Source organism: Mirounga angustirostris, unplaced genomic scaffold (assembly GCF_029215605.1).
Source record: "Mirounga angustirostris isolate CCGP_5_RB_7025 unplaced genomic scaffold, mMirAng1.0.hap1 SCAF_6, whole genome shotgun sequence".
NCBI classification, from domain to species: Eukaryota; Metazoa; Chordata; class Mammalia; order Carnivora; family Phocidae; genus Mirounga; species Mirounga angustirostris.
In genome coordinates, this window is record NW_026991714.1 from 3,237,694 (window position 1) to 3,246,357 (window position 8,664).

The following is an 8,664-nucleotide window of genomic DNA, read 5'->3' on the forward strand; positions in this document are numbered from 1 at the left end:
CAGGAACAGATAGGGTGAAGGCAGGGATCTCAGGGACACCTGGAATATACCAAGGGAGAATGTTCGCTCTTCTGGGAGCACTTCCCTGATAGTAGCGGTAGGGAATCCCCCTTTTAGGGATGAAGGGGTTGCTGGGGCTTTTTCTCTCCCCTGCCACTCAGCATAAACTAACTTCAGTGAGCAGGACAGTGTCAGCAGTAGTGGTCTATACTGCTTGTACCTATCCCATTCCCTGAGTTCTGCAAGGGCTTTCCTTCTTGGGCAAGTGTGCCTGAGAACCAGAGCAGCAGCCTCCTCCCCCAGAAGACCAGGGAAATCTCCACATTCACCACATCAACTGACCATATAGTTCTGCAAAACTTCAGTTCTAGTGAAAATAACATCATGTCTCATTTAACAAGCAGACCAGGGCACACAGAGTTAAAACTCACCACACACTGAATAAGGTCCAAACACTCTCCACTACAGTCAAGGATATCCTCTGCAGATGACTGGAGTGGGAGAACAGTCAAAACACAGTAGCAGAGTACACACAGCACATACCAAAGACTCCCTGAAGTAACAGGCCCTGTACAGTATATGGTATCTTCTTCATAAGGCCATTACTCCCAGGAACAAGAAACATAACAGGCTTTCATAAAACACAGAAGAAGACAGAGTGCTACGCAAAATGCCAAGATGGAGGATTTCATCCCAAAAGAAAGAACAAGAAAATGTCACAGCCAGGGACTAATTGAAATGGATAAGTAATATGCCTGATCCAGAAATCAAAGCAACAATTATAAGGATACTAGCGGTGTTTGAGAAAATCATAGACGACATCCAGTGTCCCTTACAGCAGAGATAAAAGACCTAAAAACTAGTCAGGCCAAAATAAAAAAAATGCTATAACTGAGATGTGAAACCAAATGGATGTAATGACCACAAGAATGGAAGAAGCGATATGGAAGACAGAACTATGGAAAATAATGAAACTGAAAAGAAGAGGGGAAGAAAAATATTGGATCATAAATGTAGACTTAGGGAACTCAGTGACTCCATAAAGTATAAAAAACATTCATATCTTAGCAATACAAGAAGAAGAAGAGAGGAAAAAGGAAGCAGAAGGTCTATTTGAGCAAATTATAGCTGAAAAATTCCCTGCGTTGGGGAAGGAAATAGACATCCAAATCCAGGAGGCACAGAGAACTCACATCTAAATCAACAAAAGCAGGCCAACACCAAGACATATCATAGTTAAATGGGCAAAATACAAAGAAAAAAAAATCCTAACAGCAGCAAGACAAAAGAAGTCCCTAACTTACAAAGGAGGGCAAATAAGGTTAGTAGCAGATCTCTCCACAGAAACTTGGCAGGCCAGAGGGAGTGGAATAATAAATTGAAAGTGCTGAATGGGAAAAATATGCAACCAAGAATACTCTATCCAGCAAGGCTGTCATTCAGAATAGAAGGAGAGATAAAGAGTTTCCCAGACAAACAAAAACTAAAGGAGTTCATGACCAACAAGCCAGCCTTGCAAGAAATATTAATGGGGACTTCCTGAGTGGGAAAGAAAGAGCAAATGTGACAAATACTAGAAAGAAACAGAGAAAATCTCCAGAAACAGAAACAAAATAGGTTATAAAATAGCACTAAATCCATATCTATTCAATAATTGCTCTGAATATGAATGGACTAAATGCTCTAATCAAAAGACATAGGATGTCAGAATGGATGAAAAAATAAGACCCATCTATATGCTGCCACAAGGGACTCATTTTAGACATAAAGTCACATGCAGATTGAAAGTGAGGGGATGAAGAACCATTTATTATACTAATGGATGTCAAAAGTAAGCTGGAGTAACTGTACTTATATCAGACAAAGTAGATATAGCACCAAAGACTGTAACAAGAGATGAAGAAAGGCACTATATCACATAAAAGGGGTCTATCTAACAGAAGATCAAACAATTGTAAATATTTATTCCTCCAATTTGGAAGCACCCAAATATGTAAACCAATTAATTACAAACATAAAAGAACTCATTAATAATACTACAATACTAGTAGGGGACTTTAACACCCCACTTACAGCAATGGACAGATCATATAAGTAGAATATCAACAAGGAAACAATGGCTTTGAATGACACACTGGACAAGATAAACTTAATATTCAGAACATTTCATATAAAAGTGGCAGAATACACATTCTTTTCAGCTGCATAGGAGGCATTCTTCAGAATAGACCACATACTGGGTCACAAATCAGGCCTTTATATATACAAACAGATTGAGATCACATGACAGATGCTTTCTGACCACAACAGTATGAGACTTTATGTCAACCACAAGAAAAAATTTGAAAAGACCAAAAATACATGGAGGTTAAAGAACATCCTACTAAAGAATAAATGGATCAACCAGGAAATTAAATAAGAAATAAAATAATACATAAAAACAATTGAAAATGAGAAAAAGATTGTCTAAAACTTTGGGATGCAGCAAAGTGGACATAAGAAAGAAATATATAGCAATACAGGCCTACCTGAAGAAGTGAGAAAGCCTCAAATACACAACCTTACCTTACACCTAAAGGAGCTAGAAAAGGAATAGCAAATAAACCTTAAAGCCAGCAGAAGGGGGATAATAATGATTACAACAGAAATGATGTATTGTACAGTGACTAACATAATAAAATAAAAAAAAGAAATAAATGATATAGAAACAAACAAACAAACAAAAAGCAGTAGAACAGATCATAGAAACCAGAAGTGGGTTCTTTGAAAGAATTAATAAAATTGATAACCCCCCAGCCAGAATTATCAAAAAGAAAAGAGAAAGGAACCAAATAAATAAAATAATAAATGAAAGTGGAGAGATCACAAAATACAAACAATTATAAGAGAATATTATGAAAAATTATATGCCAACAAATGGGGCAATCTGGAAGAAATGGATAAATTCCTAGAAACATACACACTACCAAATCTGAAAAGGAAGAAATAGAAAAATTGAACAGACCAATAACTAGCAAAGAAATTGAATCAGTAATCAAAAACCTCCCTAGAAGCAAAAGTCCAGCACCAGATGGCTTCCCAGGGGAATTGTACCAAATATGTAGAGTTAATAACTATTCTTCTCAAACTATTCCAAAAAATAGAAATTGAAGAAGAATACAAATTGATTCCATGAAGCCAACATTACTTTGATTCTAAAACCAGAGACAGACCCCAGTAAAAAGGAGAATTAGAAGCCAACATCCCTGATGAACATGGATGCAAAAATTCTCAATAAGAGACTAACAAATTGAATCTAACTGTCCTTTAAAAGAATCATTCACTACAATCAAGTGGGATTTATTCCTGGACTACAGGGGTGGTTCAATATTCCCAAATCAATCAACATGATACACCACATTAATAAAAGAAAGGATAGGAACCATATGACCTTTAGATGCAAAAAAAGCATTTGAAAAATACAGTAACATTTCTTTTTTTTTTTTTTAAGATTTTATTTATTTATTTGACAGAGAGAGACACAGCGAGAGAGGGAACACAAGCAGGGGAGTGGGAGAGGGAGAAGCAGGCTTCCCGCAGAGCAGGGAGCCCAATGCGGGGCTCGATCCCAGGACCCTGGGATCATGACCTAAGCCGAAGGCAGACGCTTAACAACTGAGCCACCCAGGCGCCCCAATACAGTAACATTTCTTGATAAAAAAAAAATTCAAGAAAGTAGGGATAGAAGGAACATACCTCAACATCATAAAGGACATATGTGAAAAACCTACAGCTAAAATCATCCTCAATGGGGAAAAACTGAGAGCATTTCCGCTACGGTCACAAACGAGATAAGGATATTCATTCTAGCCATTTTTACTTAACATAGCACTGGAAGTCCTTAGCCTCAGCAATCAGACAACAAAAAGAAGCAAAAGGCATCTAAATTGGCAAGGAAGAAGTCAAACGTTCACTATTCACAGACTACATGATATTCTATATAGAAAATCTGAAAGACTCCACCAAAAAACTGCTAGAATTGATATATGAATTCAGTAAAGTCACAGGATATAAAATCAATGTACAGAAATCTGTTGCATTTCTACACACCAATAATGAAACAGCAGAAAGAGAAATCAAGGAATCTGTCCCATTTACAATTGTACTGAAACCCATAAGATATGGAAACCAAGGAAAGAAAAGTCCTGTGCTCTGATAACTATAGAACACTGATGAAGAAAATGATGATGACACAAAGAAATGGAAAAATATTCCATGCTCATGAATTGGAAGAACAAATATTGTTAAAATACCTATACTACCCAAAGAAATCTACACATTTAATCCAATCCCTATTAAAATACCACCAACATTTTTCACACAACTAGAGCAAACAAACCTAAAATGTGTAGGGAACTAGAAAAGACCCTGAACAGTCAAAGCAATTTTGAAAAAGCAAAGCAAAGCTTGAGACATCACAATTCTGGAATTCAAGCTGCATTACAAAGCTGTAGTCATCAAGACGGTATGGTCCTGGCAAAAAAACAGACACATAGATCAATAGAACAGAATAGAGAGCCCAGACATGGACCCTCAACTCTATGGCCAAATAATCTTTGAGAAAGCAGGAAAGAACAAACTGAGGGTTTTAGAGGGGAGGGGGTTGGGGGATGAGTTAGCCCGGTGATGGGTATTAAGGAGGGCACGTATTGCATGGAGCACTGGGTGTTATATGAAAACAATGAATCGTGAATCACTACATCAAAAACTAATGATGTATTGTATGGTGACTAATATAACGTAATAAAATAAAATAATAAAAAAAAAGAATATCCAATGGAAAAAAAGACTCTCTTCAACAGATGGTGTTGGGAAAACTGGACAGCAACATGCAGAAGAATGAAAACGTACCACTTTCTTACACCATACTCAAAAACAAATTCAAAATGGATGAAAGACCTAAATCTGAGATCGGAAACCATGAAAATCCTAGAGGAGGACACAGGCAGCAACCACTTTAATATGGGCCGTAGAAACTTATTATTAGATAGGTACCCCGAGGCAAGGGAAAGAATAGAAAAATAAACTATTGGGACATCATCAGGATAAAAATCTTCTGCACAGGGAAAGAAACAATCAACAAAACTAAAAGGCTGCCTTCAGAATGGAAAAAGATATTTGAAAAATGACATATATGATAAAGGGTTAGTATCCAAAATCTATAAAGAACTTATCAAAATAAACACCCATAACACTAATGATCCAGTTAAGAAATGGACAGAAGACATGAATAGACATTTTTCTGAAGAAGACATGCAGATGGCCAGGAGTCACATGAAAAGACACTCAACATCAATGATCATAGTGAAATACAAATGAAAACTGCAATGAGATATCATCTCACACCTGTCAGAATGGCTAAAATTAACAGCACAGGAAACACCAGATGTTGGTGAGGATGCAGAAAAAGGGGAACATTCTTGCACTGTTGGTGAGATTGAAAACTGGTGTAGCCACTCTGGAAAAGAGTATGGATGTCTTCAAAAAGTTAAAAATAGAACTTACTCTATGACTTAACAATAGCACTACCATGTATTTACCCAAAAATTATAAAATACTGATTCAAAGGGACATAAGCACCCCAAGGTTTATAGCAACATTTATCAACAATAGTCAAATACTGGAAAGAGCCCAGATGTCTGCCGACTGATGAATGGATAAAAGAGATGTCGTATATATATATACAATGGAAGATTATTCACTATAGAAAGAATGAAATCTTGCCATTTACAAAGATGTGGGTGGAGCTAGAGTGTATTCTGAGCAGGGAAATAAGTCAGTAAGAGAAAGACAAATACCATATGATTTCACTCATATGTGAATTTAAGAAACAAAACCAGTGAACATAGGGGGAAAAAAAGAGAGCGAGGCAAACCATAGAAAAGACTCTTAAAGATAGAGAACAAACTGAGGATTTGATGGAGGGATGTGGGTGGGGGATGGGTTAGATGGGTGATGGGCTTTAAAGAGGACACTTGTGATGAGCACTAGGTCTTTTTTTTTTTTTTTAAGATTTTATTTATTTATTTATTTGAGAGAGAGAGAGAGAGAAACAGCATGAGAGGGGATAGGGTCAGAGGGAGAAGCAGGCTTCCCGCTGAGCCAGGAGCCCGATGTGGGACTAGATCCCGGGACTCCGGGATCATGACCCGAGCCGAAGGCAGTCGCGTAACCAACTGAGTCACCCAGGCGCCCGAGCACTAGGTCTTGTATGTAGGTGATGAGTTACTGAATTCTACACCTGAAACTAATATTCACAGTATGTTAACTAACTGGAATTTAATAAAAAAAAAAAAGAAAGAAAGAAAGAAAGAAGAGGGTTAGGATGTGAAGTGGTGGCCATGTTAATTGGCCTGGCTGTGGGCATCATGGCTCCATGTGCACATACACTAAAATATCAAGTGGTTACTTCATTTTATATTTTTAAAAAGAAAGCAGAGTTTATTGGCCAGCAAATAAAAGTATTCAAACATGTGATGAATGCTACATAAAATATTAATTTTCATGATTTGCTTCAATAGAAGTTCTCTTGACCAATTCTGCATTTTCCTTACAAAATGCTGCATGCCTCACTGGAGGCTCCATAGGTAAGGATGTGTGCATCCAGGTGCGGCTTCCTGCATGCCCCATGTGCACCAGACTCCTGTGGTTCTTCAGGCCGTCCTCTCTGAGAAATTGTTGGAAGACTTTCCTTGAGATGACCTTCCTTCATGTCACATCACAGGCTCTGCTGCATCTGTTAGAGCCAGCGAGGGCCCACAAGGCCTGTGGTGCCTCCCAACCTTCCTTCCTGGGAGGCTGGAAAGCTGCACTCTGTCCATAGGTCCAATGTTCCTTTATCCTCATACTCCAGTGATGCCGAAAACAGCAGCAACAACAAAATCAAAGCATCAGAAAGGCAAAGGCATATACACAGACCCACAGAAGGGGCTGGATCCCCAATGACCCTGGGCCCCCAGTTCCATCAGCCAATACATTCCCCATATGGCTTAAACCCAGCAAGGTGTATTTCTATCCTTTGTGACTGGTAGATCCCCTGTGATAGAGGTGGCCCCTAGGGGATGCTAGGCTAATGTCTCTCTTCCTTGCAGGTTCCTCCTCACTTCCCTCTTCTTTTCCTTTGGTTTTTGAAAGTATGCCTTTATTCTTTTTCTTGCCTGTTTGCCTTTTTTTCCCCCATGTGTTCTCATCTTGTGACACTCTTCCCCTGTCTTGCATGTTAACCCTGACATCTGGAGCAATCCCTGTCCTGGGGGTTTTCATAGATTCTAACAAACGACTGGTCAGAAATTGAGGTGCTGGGTCTGCTGTTGGCCTAAGTAACTGGCAAATCTTTATACTTCAGGGCTTTCCTACAGATGAAAGGACAAGCTGCACATGTAATAAACCAGGAAGTGTCATGCCAATGACAGTTAAATACTCAAAATGCAAGAAATTTTCCATGGAATTCTTTTTTTTTTGGATGAAAAGGTGAAATTTTATAAGATATCAAATTTGTTCAAGTTATTCCATAAATTTAATACAATCCCAGTTAATAGCCCTGTAGCTGTTAGATGAAAATTTTTTTTAATTTTTATTTTATTTTATTTTATTATTTTTTTATTCTTATGTTAATCCCCATACATTACATCATTAGTTTTAGATGTAGTGTTCCATGATTCATTGTTTGTGCATAACACCCAGTGTTCCGTGCAGAATGTGCCCTCCTCAATACCCACCACCAGGCTAACCCATTCTCCCACCCCCCCTCCCCTCTAGAACCCTCAGTTTGTTTTTCAGAGTCCATGGAATTCTTCTTGACACAATACATCGATTCATTCTTTTGTTTCATCACTTATTCAGCTTTTACTATTTGTATAGTAATCATATTCTGAGAGTGGTTCCAACAGGTAGGAGAAGCAGCTCTGTGTGAAGATATTTAAGATATCAGGAATAATCTCTTCCTCTAAGCTCCTTCCTTTTTCATGTCTACATTTAATCACCTAGATTCAAACTTCAGACTGTTCAATAAGAGAAGTCAACCACATATATGTGAAGATCTAAGTGGCTTTATTAAATGATCCATGAATCAAGAGACTCCCCATCTGGCATGCAAGGGTGCTCTCAGAGGAGTTGTACAAAATGGAAGGTTTTTGTAGAGGGAGGTTGGGGCCAGGGAGTTAATAGCAAAAGATCATTGTTTGAGGGGTCAGGCCTGTTTTCTTGGAGAAAAGCAAGAGGTCTTATCATACACATGACCTCATTTGCCTGTGGCATATGGAGAGGACTCAGGTGACACTCAGTAGTGCTGGTGGAAAGGAAAAGTTCCTGCTTGACTGGTTAAGACCAAATTTCTGGGGGAGGTTGAAACTGTAATTAGACTGGGTATGAAGTCCCAGTGTGAAGCCTCAGTGTGGGAAGTGGGTCTACATGACACCATTTTTCGGGCCTGTGATTTTCTTTTTCTAAGAGGAAGAGCCTCATGGGCAAGTATCTTCAGACTCTTGCCCCTCCAGCAGCAGGAGCTGCTCTTGGTACCCTGCTGGCTAGCCTGATTGGGGCAGAAAGTGGGTCACTAGCTCTGTTCTTGTCCAGTCTCATCCCCAGCCAGGTACTTTGTTTTTCAGTTTTGGGGACTGGACATTC